The sequence below is a fragment of the Melopsittacus undulatus genome, chromosome 8, assembly GCF_012275295.1.
Source record: "Melopsittacus undulatus isolate bMelUnd1 chromosome 8, bMelUnd1.mat.Z, whole genome shotgun sequence".
NCBI lineage: Eukaryota > Metazoa > Chordata > Aves > Psittaciformes > Psittaculidae > Melopsittacus > Melopsittacus undulatus.
Window position 1 is genome coordinate 5190587 of NC_047534.1, and position 12826 is coordinate 5203412.

At 43.1% G+C, this 12826-nt stretch overlaps 1 protein-coding gene across 3 annotated transcripts in view; it reads left to right on the forward strand.

Moving 5' to 3' along the window:
• Window positions 1-12826, forward strand: part of MAD1L1 (mitotic arrest deficient 1 like 1) — a 366896-nt gene that overhangs the window by 132100 nt on the left and 221970 nt on the right. The window contains exons 1-2 of one of the 3 annotated variants that reach the window (XM_034065681.1): window positions 2894-2898; window positions 10199-10203. The exons of the other annotated variants lie outside the window; for them this stretch is intronic. The gene's annotated coding sequence lies outside the window, so the exon portion shown is untranslated. Of the gene's footprint in view, window positions 1-2893; window positions 2899-10198; window positions 10204-12826 lie in introns of those variants that run through there. 3 annotated transcript variants of the gene reach the window in all.

Here is a 12826-nt window from a genome sequence, read left to right on the forward strand (position 1 = left end):
ACTTTTAGGAGACTTAGCTGGGGCAGGCAGGGGGAGAAGTTCATCCACACTGAGAAGTCATGAGTGACCTCCTGCATGCTTCCATGCTTCCAACTTGGTAGCACAGCTTTCTAAACAGCAGCTGTGGTGTCAGGGGGGAGATGCCCTGGGATTTTGGTGTTTGAGGTTTTTTCTTGTACTTGATATTCCAGACCTTCTCCTTGGTAAGCCTGCTGGGGCTGACCAGGATGCAGTGCAGCCATGCAATAAGCCTAAGGCTGAATTTCTCCCTGATATCATCCGAGCTACACCAGGGAAAATGTCTGTGGTGTCTAGATGTTTCTAAAGGCTTGTTACCCAGCCCTGTGGTGGTCTGAATAATTCAGAGAGTAACACGTTGTACTTGGTTCCTCAGAGCAGATGATACCAATATTGTTCCAGTATTTCTGCTGACTAAATCCTATTGCTGAGTGTGGCTGGGGGAATGTGATGTGGTTGCCAGCAGAAGAGGCGCTGTGCTCTCAGAACTGAGATGGGAGATGTATGTGTGGTTGTTGAAAGGACCCACATGGGGAGCTGATAACTTCCATAGTCCCTGCCCATCCCAGGCAGGGCCAACAGAATGCTGCTTTCAGCAGCTCTGACAAATGGAAACCAATACTTGAAAAATTAATTAGTATTTTACTTTCTAAAGCTCATCCATCTCTCTTGCACAAGTGATATATGTATATATAAAAATAAAGTATTAACAAATGAAAGCACTAAAGAGGTCTGGTTCAGAAAGACAGCATTTTCTTTGTGTTAGCTTTCTGAATGTCTCTGCTGGTACAACAGAGAGGTCAGAAGTTCTGTCCTTGCATCCATGAACATTTAAAGAAGGCTCAGATGCTCACAGCACCTCTCCCATTAATGCGTTTTCCTGTCTTCAAGACAAATGACCCCTAGATATGTGATAGCTGTTAATACATTTTGAAAGTCTCTCTCCCATAATTAACTTCTGATGCAATAAAACACAAGGCCATGGGGGTTATAGATTCCAAGAGACTGTTCAACAGGTTATGAAAGCGATATGTCAAAACTTTACTGCCATTCATGTAATTAAGCTTAATAATTTTGTATTAATTCGAAGAGCTTGAGCACAGGTGTGTTAACAAGCCTTATGTTATCCCTCAGCAATGGCACCTTTTTAAAGCCCTCTTCAGTCGTTCACTTACTCGGCAGCATGGCCCATGCTAGCCTACAGGATGTTGCAGCCTCTATGTGTTTCTTGTCATAGCACCTCCCATCCCTATCATCAGAGACTGATGATACTAAAGCCTCTTGCTTGGTCAACATGCTGCCTCTTAGCCCCAGATTAACCTTTCCAGCCCTGTCAAGTTTAAACACATTCTTGTCTGCTCTTCCCACCCTCTCCACTAACTCCAGTCTTCCCATGTCACCGATGAAAAGTGCAGAACGTGTGGTGACAATGAAATTCATCTGCTCCATGCCCAAGAGGCACAGGTTTTGACTGTTAATTAATAACTCCAGTCCTGTGCAGCGACTAGTCTGACAAGTCAGTCTGTGCAGGAAACTCTTGGTACACTTTGAAGCAAGCATGCAGAAATATCCTATTTTCAGCTGTACATATTTTTTCCCCCAGAATTACTTCACCATGGCACTGCTCTAAATATGTCTTGTGAGATAAGCTTTAAATCCTACTTGGGCAAAGTTTATTAAAAATTAACATTTGCATGGGTAGTCATAAAAAAGAATAGGACCTTCATTAGCTTAAAATCATCCAAAGTACAAAATAATATGGAATTGCTCTCCACTGGTCCAGACCAGGAAGACTCTTAACCACTGGCCAAATCTTGAAGCTCAGAAATAGTCAGCATCTGTAACATCCAATAACCCACATTAAACTGCACTTCTAGCCCTAGAGGTCTGAGACAATGAGCTGCTACCAAGAGGCTGAACAGCCTGAAATCATTGGCATGGGATATTTGTTATACAATCATAGGCTCATAGAATGGTTTGGGCTGGGAGGGGCATTAAAGCTAATTTAGTTCCAATCCCCTGCCTCAGGCAGGGAAACCTTCCACTAAACCAGGTTGCTTCAAGCCCCATCCAACCTGGCCTTGGTCTCATTTGTCTCAAGTGGCTTTTTCTTGGTCTTACCCTAAATCGGGCTTGCATCCCCACTCCCTTCTTGAATGTAGTAATACTTTGAACTGGAGCACACTGGCATTGCTGAAGGGTATTAAGCAAAGCCCAGGCTATGCTTTTGCTTTACATGGATGTGTGTGCAGAGCAGGATGTGGAGGTAGTGTGCTGGCCACCCCTGGGGCCTCCTGTACACTGGTTTTCAGTGGGGAAAATTGTGTAGTGTTCATTAGACTTAAGGCCCCAGGCCAAGTGCTCTGGTGTTTGATGATGTTTGGAAGTGAAATGTTAATGCAGATGATACAGTTTGATTATGGCTTTGTTTTATGGAAGTTCACACTTGGACCAAAGAAGCCCACGGGCCAGGTAATGCTGGTTTAGCCTGGCTGAAGATGTATCCCAGTGGCAGTGATTCTGGTCTTTTACTTTTTTTACTTTACTTTAAACTTAAGTTAGAGGAAAGTGGACTGACTGTAAAGATGCTGAAATATATGGGGGATGAGAAAGATCCATTGTACAACCTCTAGGGAGAACATCAATTTTCATACAAATCTAGGACAGATGAGGAACATCCTTTCCCATCTTCCTTTTTTGTTTGGGCTGCCTATTGCTTGCCTGTAGCTTGCAGCATTTAATCTGTTGTGATTCCCTTAAATGTCTGTGTCTCCAGCATATTCACCTTCCCTTGGGCAGCAAGTCACCAGCATGTGTATCTTTATGTTAATTTGTCCCAGTTCAGAGCTGTAGCATCATTAGTGAAGTAGTGCTGCTGCTGTAATTACTGTGGGATTTGTGTGCAGCAGCCTGCTGTTGCATCACGGTGTACCTGCTCTTTAATCAACATGAGCCATCCGCTTTATTTCTTAACTAAAAGTTGTTTTGTTTCTGCTTCAGAAGAGTGAATCTGTTGCTTCTAATCTTCTCTATGTAGAAAAACATTGCAGCTAGGATAAATTAAATCCCCGATTGATGGATCGTGCTTATTTTGGTAAGATTTCTTCCAAGTCATGCCCTGCAGTTTTGCTGTGCAGAAGTTTTTGCTCTCCTTTGTGGCTGCAGGGTCATAGGGGTCAGAATTTGTTAGGACCACTCTATAATCTGGAGAACTCTTGACCACTGTAAGTTTGATAAGGTCAAACACAGTATAGAGTCCTGCTGATGGCTCTGTAGAGAAGATATCCCAGTACAACTGAAAGATATTACTGGATGGTTATCCCATGGCAACTCTGCGAGTAATAACTTTTCAAACCCCCATTCAAGTAAACAGTGTCCATTGTGTGACAAAGCACTCTGACTCCTGTCTAAGAGGTTTCTTGTATCTCTTACTACTGCTTGCTTAGTGAAAAAATAGTGAATTGTAGGACTGATCAGGTCAAAGACCTGAGTTTCTCCAAATCTTCTGTGAGGGCTCTCTTCTCCCCTTTTGCCTTTATCTTCTCAGGCCTTTTCTGGGATTAAATGAATCAGCTCTTTATTGTAAGCTGGTTCCCTAAGCTTGGGAAGTCCTCTGGCATAGATATTGCTAAGGTGGGATGGAGCATTGACATTGCTGTTAGAGAAAGCTGGCTTTTATTTCCCAGAAAACCTCATCCATTGGATGATGATTTTGAGAGGTGTTTCTTTGGTGTGGTCGAACTGGATGATTTTGGATGCTTTAGAGGCATTAAAATCAGGTTGTAAAATAAGAGCAGTGTGCATCTGGCAGCATGTGTCACTTTTCTGGTCTTTTGAAAGAATTTCTAGCCTAGTTTTACCGTAAAGCGGGTTTTGTTGTTGTTGTCTTATACTCCTTTTAAGAATGTTGCTGTTGTCAATAAATAAGGTGAGGGCTACAGCGATCCGTGCCTCAAAGAGTATCAAATGAGAAAAATACACTTCTTAGGTCTGTTGACAGTTTATTTTCCTTGCATTATTTATACATGAGCCTATCTCTCCTTACCACTGGAAGTTGTTGCATTCAATTCTGAGACAATGAAATAGCAGCATCAAATCAGGCAGTTCACATCTTGGTTTTGTTAAAAGAATCAAAAAAACCCTAACATTATTTCTCATAAGATGTTTTGGAGTAGAGCAATCACTTAGAAAATGAAAAGATCCTTTTGTCTAGGAGGCTCTTCTGTTTTGTTCTTTAATCTAAGCAGCTGTCTTTCTCCTTCCCTGTGGGAAGTTGTGGTGGGTAAATAACAGGGAAATTCATTTGATGATGAAGACATTAGAGGTTGGCATGGACAATTAATTTGTTATTAGACAGAATTAATTTTATTTGATCCTTACATGGGTCTGTTGCTGCATATAAATTCAGCAGCCTGAGTTAGCCTGCAAATGTAGCTCTGTTCTGTTTTGCTGAAGGATGGCTTTATTATGGCTGTGAGATGAAGAGGGACTTCTTTCCTCACCTGTATATGAAGTCCATATTACAGGGAAGCCTTTGGCTTTGTGCTGCTGGACATCATTGCTGGGTTTGTGACCTTGTCTGCTTGACAAGTGGCCTGTTTCACAGCACAGCCAAACCTGTCCAATGTATTGTGGTAAAGGGATGGTCCCTCTTTCCTTCTCCTCTTCCCAAACTAAATGCTCCCATCATTTTCTTTGCTCAGAACTGCAGCTAAATCAGTAGAAAGGTGACTCTAGAAGAAAGTGAGATTTCTGCGTGGTTTCTTTGTATGAAATTCTTTGCTCATTTGAGGGACAGGACAAAGTATCACTGACTACAGGTAGAACTGTTGATTTTTATCTCCAGAGGGTTGATCTCCTTGCAGTGTCACAGAGCAGCATCTTTGTATTTCCTCTTTTATTCCTAGAATTGAAAGACATGTTTTGATTGATTTTGGTAGGTACTGGTTATTTCTTCTGCAAAAAAAAGGTAGAAAGGAGTTGGACCTTCCTCCATCTTTCATAACTTCAGCATGTCAGGAATTTGAAGCTCATGGAACAGGAACACTTCAGTAATGTTCATGCTTGTTAACATCATACTTTCTTTTACTATTTCTTTCTGGTTTTGCCTGTTTAGTGTAACTTCAGGAAAGGCAGCATCTCAAGTGGCTACACAATAGTAATCCTATCCTTAATAGAGCTCGTGCAGTTGATTGACACATTTTTTTGGGTTTGGATGAGGATGACCTCATTAATGGGAAGATCCACAGAGAGAGACTGAAGGATGTCTGTGATTTAGCCTAGTTCTTCTAAGCTGCTGAATGACCACAATCACTTCAAGTTGTGAGGCATCAGTTCCCCCTTCTTTAAGATGGAGGTGGTTGTGCTGAACTTCCATAATAGGCTGCTTTTAAGACTGACTGCTTAAAAGTACAGCAAAACAACCTGTAAGTATACATTTTTGCACTGCTAAGTGGAAGAGTTCCATGAACAAGTTACTTATAACAACATCCTTACAAGACATCTGCTTTTGCATCTATTATACAGCATTTTCTTCCTGCTCCTCTCCTCTCTTAATTGTCTCTGCTCCAGTTTTCCCCAGACTGGAGAGTCTCTTGCTTGTGCTGGATTGGCAAACTAAGGATAAAAGTTTTTGCAAATGAGACCAAGGACAAGAGTAGGGAGTTCATCTCGGAGCTGTAAAGGAATATGTGGCTGTGTTCAGAAGGGTACCAAATTCAGTTATCTTTGTTAACCAGTGAGATCAGAAAGAGAAATCAATTTTAACATGGAGATATATTTCTTTGTGAGCTGCATGGTGAAAAATTCAATTGCATTTTACTTTTTAAAGTTGACGTGCCAGGAGAGAGCATTGTTTCAGGAGGTATGAACAAGGAAGACACTAATGTCATCTGTAAGTGGCAGGGAAATACCAAACCTTGCACCTCTTGACAGTTATCTTTTCCATTTAAAAAGCAAATTGGAGAAATGACTTTTAACTATTCCCATAGTAAGTGAAAATGCAGGAGAAACTATGGGATGAAATCACACCTCTAGGCGTGTTGGAGATGATTTAGCAGTAATTAAATCAGTTCTAACATAGTGGGTAAGGCTGCAGATGAGAAGAATGGAAGAAAAGATTAAATTCCCAAATATCCATTAGCATGCCAGACCGTTCACAAGCTTAGCAGGAAAGTGGCATGAAAGTAAGCACAGTGGTGAGTAGCTGTCCTCCCCTTCCAGCGAGCTCCAGGTCCACACTGAGCAAGTGCTTAATGATTGCTTTAACCACCCAGCTCAGATAGGCTGTCACTTCTACAGCAGCAGCCTGGCGGCTGTTTAAAACGTGCTGGTAACAGACAGGAGAGACCACATGAATCCTCTTAACACTGAAGGCAGAATGAAGCACAGCTCGTATTTGCTTCCCATCTCCCTGTGAGGTTCTCACCTATTTGCACTTGATGGTTCTGCTGGTGCAGGCATGTGCCCATCTCCAGGGCTCCAGCAATGCTCACAAAGCTCACCCATGTGCCTGGGTTTGTGCAGACCTGATGGAAAACTTCTCCTTGCAGCTGGTGTTTGCTGTGGGATGCTGTGCCTCTCCGGCCGTGCTGGCGTACAAACCAACGCGATGCTTATAAATAACACCAAGTTATTTATAACACTCTCCTGTGGTGTTAGAAATAACAGCCGTATCAATCACACACTGTTCAAACAGGAGAATTTAAAACCTGTTCAGAGACCCCTGTTCCTTCTTATAGCTAGTGATAAAGAAAGTGCTGCTTGGAGCATTGGAGGAGTGGCTTTGCTTTGCTTGTTGCTCTTTGTATCAGTGGGTTAAATTGTCCAATAACTTCAGTTCTAAGCTTTTGAAGTATTTTATTGTAAAAAGTATTCTTGAAGTATGAAATAGACATGTTGAAGTGCACGGATGTTGAATTTAGAGAATGATTGTATTCAGCTCCATTCAATGGCTGATATTAGAGAGGCAGTTACATATGGTTTGTGAAATAAAGAGAGAGCAACCTGTACGGAGTGTGGTACCTACAGGGCTTAACAGCACAGGCTCTAATCTGAGCTAATAAGAACAGTACCTGGTACCAGAGTTTGCCTTGTCAGGAAAGCCATTAGTGTTGCTGGTGTGAGAACAGGGGGGATGATGCAGAAAGGAAGCAGCTGTTTGCCTTTTGGTACCACAGGAGGAGGCAGCAAGAAGCTGTCTCTAAAAAGTTCATTTGCTATGCTGCTGTTTCTTTGTTTTTAGTATTAAACTGTTGATAAAGAAAAGGATGTTTGAATATGTACATTCTTTTAGGTGCACGCAAACGTCAGCTGGAGATTAATTCCTTTATTTGCATGTGTTTCTCTGAAGCTTCTTTTACATTTTGTTTAAAGTTCTGTTTTTGCTTTTGAGATGAAACCTTCAGAGCTCCCTAGTTTTCAAGCTATTTATTCTTTTCATATCTTCCTCCTTCATACATGCTGAACTGACAGTCTTTTCTTCCTCTTTTTACACATCTCCAGGATCTAAATACAATTACAGCTTCCATTTTGTTCCCCTGGAGAGCAACCTTTATACAATCTATGCCACAGGCTTGATGAGGAGGGGTGTTCAATTAGCATCATGTTTGTGTCTTAAATTCAAAGCTTCTTAGGATCAGTATTAAAATGAGGTATATGGAATAACCTGTGGAAAGTGGGATATTAACAAAATCTGGGGCCTGAGCTGGTGTTAGACCACAGACATTTCCTCCCTGCTTGATTTAAGTGTGGCCTTGCAGGTCTCCTGCCTTTTACTTCATGGTTGCTGGCCCTGAGTTTTCAATTACAAAGTGATTTCTTGTCCTTAATCCTCATCTCATTCATACCCAGCTCTCCTTTCAGTCAGGTCTGGGTAACTCTTATGTGATAGACACTGCAGTGGTTCTTCTGAGTCCTCTGGAGGTGAATGGATATTCGTTAACTAGTGAAAGGGTAAAAAGTAAGAGGAAACAGTGAAGAAATGCACTAGTGAATACTGAGGAGAGAAACATAACTTCAAATATGTAGAAGACTGCTCTAGAGTCTTAGTATTATGCTTTGCTTAGTCTTATGCTTACAGGGTTAGGAGATCATTTCTAGCAGATATTTTCTATTCTGTTCACTCTCCCAGGGTGCTGCCCCAGCAGCTCAGAGTACAGACAGGACTGATGGACTGTGCTTTGCCCTCCCTCAGTGACCATAGCTCCTTGGTGTCCTGGCACCTTGACCTGATGAGGAAATCCAAATGAGAGAGCCTGTGAGCCAGTCTAGTCTTGGCATCTGAGGTGGATGGGATCAATATTTCTCTGAATGGAGTTCTGTGTTGAAGTTTTATGTGTGGTCAGATACACACCTTTGTGGGACTTGTTTAGGTCGTTAGAAGGTACCTCTGTATTTTGCAGGTACATCAACTACTTGTACATTCTGCATCATGTTTCAGAACTGGCACTAGAGGATATTATGAGATGATCTAATACAGAGTGTGTTCAGAAACTGAAGATTTCTGAAGATACAGCAGTAGTATTTTCTTCACATATACACATTTCATTATGCATATCTGGAGCCAGTTTGATTTGCTCATGTTCAACTAATAGCTTTTCTCCCAATTTACTTCTTAAGTGAGTATTAATCATCAAGGTTTTCATTAGGAACTAATTTGATCCAGGGAAAATGTTGCAAAGATTTGACATTGCTGTAAAATTTGTACTACGTCTTCCACGGATTGAGGCAGGTGTTTTGCACAAGAAGTCTTTGGTATAGCCTTGATTGTTGATCTTGTTTGTGTATGTGTTCAGCATTATTAATGTGTGCAGAGAGACAAAGCAGAAACTTATCACTTGCTGCTTTTTGGGTGCTTCCGTTCTTGCCCTCAATCAGCTGAAGAGTCCAAGTGGATTCGTAATCATGGGCAGCATCTTTGAGACTGCAGCAACAAAGACAATATGATAGTCATGCTTTGTTTTAATGTGGCTGAGTTTATGTATGTTGTTATTGGAGTTGAAACAAGAGGGATGTGTCTGTAAAAGATTACTTGAAAGCAAAATAGGATCAGCTTTTTGGAAGAAGCTCAGGAGAGAGGTTTTGAAGTGGTCATAAATTCTAGCTGGATGCTTTGTGCTTGTTACCTTTTGTCTTCCCTTCATCTCTAAACCAACCGTTCTTGTGCTTGGGGTATCAAATGATTTTCTGTTGATTGTGGATGGCAAGGATGCTGTTAAAGTAATTTAAAATGACTCCTGAGAGAAGGGAAGAAGGCAACTACAGCAGGATCACAGCACTGGACTTCAGGACAGTGGAATTTGATATGGTCATGAACCTGCTTGGAAGAATCCCATGGAATATGCTCCTGGAGAGAAGGGGGGATCCAGGAGAACAGGGGAGGTCGGGCTGGCAATTTCCAGAGCAGCGTTCGAACCTCAACTGTTGTGCAAGTCTGAGTCTGCCTACTGCTGATAATAGACTATATTGAAAATGGCATCATCTCATATAGTATTCATTGGCAAGATAAAGCCGTATTTGAGACAGATTGTGCTGAGTCAGCAGAGTGCTGGCCAGGTTTATTGAAAGGCACTGGGAGAGAAAGGCGTATTAAATAAAATCATGGTATTTCACGAATGGAAGCAGAAGAATCAAACACAAACAGATACGTGACTTCATTGTAAACTCTATTTATTTAGAATAACAAAAATAGCTCTGATAGTATTTCCTGATGCATCACAATGGACTTTCTTTTTCCTGAGATGCGCCAGATTTAGTGATGAGTGTTGCATGCTTAAATATCGCTGTGCAAAATGGGTCTGTGCTCACCCTTTTGCCATCTTGAGGACTTGCCTGCAAACTGAAAGCTCTGTGATGTGCCTGGAGTGGAACGAGTGTCCTTTGGGTTGTCTCATGGGAACATCAAAAAGGCTAAATTTCAACTGGAGTTGCCTCCAAGTTATCCAGAAAGTTCTGCCTTGTGGGTGTGTTGCAGGATGGAATTCATCACTGCCATTCACCAGCTCTTCCCTGATGTTATGTGTGACCAGCAGGTCGAAGGAGGTGATCCTGCCCCTCTACTCTGTTCTTGTGAGACCTCACCTGGAGTACTGTGTGCAGTTCTGGTGTCCTCAACATAAAAAGGACATGGAACTGTTGGAACAAGTCCAGAGGAGGCCACGAGGATGATCAGGGGCTGGAGCACCACCCATATGAAGACAGGCTGAGAAAGTTGGGGCTGTTCAGCCTGGAGAAGAGAAGGCTGCGTGGAGACCTCATAGCAGCCTTCCAGTATCTAAAGGGGGCCTACAGGGATGCTGGGGAGGGACTCTTCACTGGGGACTGTAGTGATAGGACAAGGGGTATCGGGTTGAAACTTAAACAGCAGAGGTTTAGACCGGATCTAAGGAAGAAATTCTTTACTGTAAGGGTGCTGAGGCACTGGAATGAGGCCCAGGGAAGTTGTGAATGCTCCATCCCTGGCAGTGTTCAAGACCAGGTTGGATGAAGCCTTGGATGCCATGGTTTAGTGTAAGGTGTCCCTGCCTATGGCAGGGGTGTTGGAACTGGATGATCTTAAGGTCCTTTCCAACCCTAACTATTCTATGATTCTATGTGGCAGGGAGAGACTTCTTCCCTCCGTTACTTCACCTCTTCCTTTGACAATCATTTCTGTGATTATACCATGTTCTGTTCACTTTGAAGTAGCTGGAACTGGGAAAGCTGATAGTCCTTTTTGTTCTCTAATACCTAGCACTTCATTAGCGTGAAAGCAAACCAATGGGTTTCGTTAGCAGCAAAGCAGAGTTTTTGATGCCGTGGTTCTGCTCTTTATCGCCACGGGGTTTGGTTGAAAACAAAACATAAATAAATACATTTATTTACCTTTGTGCACGTTTGTGTGCGCAGTTTGCTGAGGTATCTCCATAGAGGCTGCCTTCAGCAGGCTCCTTCCTGAGGGACTGCAGGCACGGAGCAGCCCCAGGGCCCCCTCAGGACAGGGGCAGCGCCAGGCGGGGCGGGCACTGCACGTGGCGCCTCAGGGGGTTTGGGCGGGAAGCCTGAGGTAAACTCAGCTTGTGGTCAGAGAGAAGGGGTGAAAGGATGGCGGCCGTCTCCTTGGATAAGTCAGGAACAAGGTAAGATAAACCTCTACCTTAGACCTGCAGAAGGCTGACTTTGGACTGTTTATGGTGCTGGCTGGATCCAGAGGTTGTGGCCAATGGGATGAGGTTCAGAAAGGCTCAGTAATGTATTACCCCCTTGTACATTGGTTACCCCTGTATCAACACCTGCACTTGGGCCACAGCAACCCCGTGTAACACTCCAGGCTTTGGGAAGAGTGGCTGGAAAGTTGCTCATGGTAAAGGACCCTTGATGGGGCTGAACATGAGCAGCTTGTGCACAGACAGCCAAGAAGGTCAGTGGCATCCTGGCCTGTAACAGCACCACTGGCAGCAGGGCCAGGGCAGTGATTGTCCCTCCATGCTGGGCACTGGTGAGGCTGCACCTTGAATTCTGTGTTCAGTTCTGAGCCCATCACTACAAGAGAGTTATTGAGGTGCTGGAGCAGGGCCAGAGAAGGGCAACGGAGCTGGTGCAGGGCCTGGAGCACAAGTGTGATGGGGAACGGCTGAGGGGCCTGGGGGGTTCAGTCTGGAGAAGAGAAGGCTCAGGGGGTACCTTATCTCTCTCTGCAACTGCTTTACAGCAGGTTGTAGTGAGATGGGGTCGGTCTCTTCTCCCAGATAACAAGCAATAGGATAAGAAGTGACGGCCTCAAGCTGCACCAGGGGAGGTTTAGACTGGGTATGAGGAGCAATTTCTTCAGTGAGAGGATGCTCAGTGGTGGGGTCATTGTCCCTGCAAGTGTCCAAAACCCATATAAACGAGGCCCTCGGTGGCATAGTTTAATGGTGGCCTTAGCAGCACTGGGGTTGGACTTGATGATCGTAAAGGTCTTTTTCAACTAAAAAATAATTGTGGCCAAATATAATTAAAAGACCAATAAAAGTTTTGGTCTTATACATTTAATCCTCATTCTCTTTCAGATGTATATAATGAATATATCTCCTAAATAACCTTTTTCTTCTGGTAAACTGATTTTTTCCACTTGTTTTTAATGAAGCATGACTTGAATGCTTCACGTTTTTGTCTAATGGTTTGAACATAACATTCTTGATGTCAGTGCAGCTTTGAGGAAAGCTTTTGTTGACTTAATATCGCAGAGGCACTGAAAGGAGAACAAAGACAGGAACGTCATTTTGTCTGTGTGAATTAACCAGCGCTCTGGTGACACTGTAAAAGGAAGATGTTCAGTGGGTGGCAGCTAATAGATTAATATTAGGTTTACCAACTTCCAGGCTATTTTAAGGTAATAATTTTATTTCTGAAATGTGTAGAATTTGAGGAAATCTGTGTGTGGGGGCTGTTCTCAGAAGGACTGGAGGTTCTTCGGTGTAGACATGCATCCTCTTTATTCTCTGCTAAGTGTGGTTGAGGAGGTTTTTGTTTGTCATGTTCCCAAGCTGCAGATCACTGGGCTGGAAGGGACCTTAAGGCTCCTCTAGTTCCAACCGCTTGCCTTGGGCAGGGGCACCTTCCACAAGACCAGGATGCTTAGAATGGTGCAGTGGTGAAGATGCAACTGCAGTGATGGTGAAGCATTATGATCTACCTACCAGATGTGGCCCTTGTACTTGGTTCTTAAGCATGCAGTTTTGTTCTTCACCATATTCAGGTCTCAAGAGGAAAGGTATTTCATGCACAGTGGGGTTCATGGTTGTCTCTGCCAGCCTGCACTAATGTTTATAGAGGATTCAAGTGCCAG